The sequence below is a fragment of the Pteronotus mesoamericanus genome, unplaced genomic scaffold (genome assembly GCF_021234165.1).
Source record: "Pteronotus mesoamericanus isolate MK-2021 breed Mesoamerican mustached bat unplaced genomic scaffold, CSHL_Meso_final contig_101, whole genome shotgun sequence".
In the NCBI taxonomy this organism is placed as follows: Eukaryota; Metazoa; Chordata; class Mammalia; order Chiroptera; family Mormoopidae; genus Pteronotus; species Pteronotus mesoamericanus.
The window spans coordinates 781,224-782,788 of NW_026555001.1; the positions used below are offsets into that span (position 1 = coordinate 781,224).

Sequence of the window (1,565 nt, forward strand, 5' to 3'; positions counted from 1 at the left end):
GACTGCACCTGCGCAGAAGATGCTACAGGACCCCTGTTTCATTATAATAACATTATAATAAATTAGCATTGTGGGACCCCTCCCCCAGTAGCCAATCAAGGAAAATCATGGGAAACCGCATGGACAGTAGCTTAAAAGTAACGTAAGTACTTGTACAGGTACAATAAAAGGCCGCCAAAACTAGCCAGGAAATACCCGCCCTGTAAGAACAGACTCCCTCCAGCCGCTGAGGTCAATCTCTGCTCAGAGAGGGCCCACTCCCATGTTCTGGGGATTGTACTATTGCTTAATAAATCTGCTCTCTTTTTGCTATAAACTTCCGTTGTGTTTGGTTCAATTCATTGTTTGTGATCACTAAGAACTTGGTTATCTGTGCCCACCTTCAACAAGAGGACGGCTTCAGTGTTCATCTCACGGTTTCGAGGCCACACAGCCAAGATGGCTCCTACCAAATAAAAACAAACCTAACAAACAATGGTTCAGGGGTTAATGTGTCACTTTATATAATAACCTCCTCTTTCTAGGGGGCAGCTTTTACATTTCAGAAAGGTTTTCCCCCCACATCATTTTATATTGCTTCTTTATCTGTGTCCATTAGGGTTTGGTTAGAAAATACTGTAGGTATCCCAAATGTGTAGGATTTTAACACAGAGGATTTAGAGGCTTATATAACTGATGGGATGGCTGGATGAAGGCAGGTCAGGAAAGCCACCATTAAACCCCACAAAATCAGGAAGTGCCAGAATTACTGAGAAGGTGCTGCCATCAGCATTTTCACAAAAATGGTGCCAAAAGCAAAGAGGGAAGTCCCAGCCCTTTCCAAAGCCGAAGCCAAAGCAAAGGCTTTGACGACAAAGAAAACAGTGCTGACAGGGGTCCACAGCTACAAAAAACCCGAAGATCCACATGTTTTCAACCTTCCAATGGGGCAAAGATGTTGCAGCTCTGCAGACAGCCCAAATATCCTGGGAAGAGCGCCTGAGGAGAAACAAGCTTGACCACTACGCCATCATCAATTTCCCCTTAACTGCTGAGTCAGCCATGAAGACAGAAGACAAGAACACACTTGTGTTCATTGTGGATGTCAAGGCCAATGAGCACCAGATCAAACAGGCTGTGAAGAAGCTCTGTGACATCGACATGGCCAAGGTCAACCCCCTGATTAGGCCTGATGGAGGGAAGAAGGCCTGTGTTCAACTGGCTCCAGACTATGATGCTTTGGATGTTGCCAATAAAATTGGGATTGTCTAAACTGAGTCCAGCTGGCTAATTCTAAATATAAAAATGTTTCACAGTTAAAAAAAAATGATGCTCAGCCCTGGCTGGTGTGGGTCAGTAGATTGAGTGCAGGCCTGCAAACTAAAAGGTTGCTAGTTGATTCCCAATCACGGCAAATGCCTGGGTTGTGGGCCAGGCCTCTAGCTAGTGGTGTGCAAGAGGCAATCAATTATTTCTCTCACGCATTGATGTTTCTCTCCCTCTCTTTCTACCTCCTTTTCCCTCTTTCTGAAAATAAATAAATAAAATTAAAAAAAAAAAAAAAAAGAGAGATGCTCAGATCATCT

The 1,565-nt window shown here is 44.0% G+C and overlaps 1 pseudogene; it reads left to right on the forward strand.

The window, feature by feature from the left end:
- The first annotated feature begins 782 nt into the window (after positions 1-782).
- On the forward strand, positions 783-1,251 carry LOC129064654 (60S ribosomal protein L23a-like; annotated as a pseudogene).
- Positions 1,252-1,565: the final 314 nt, after the last annotated feature.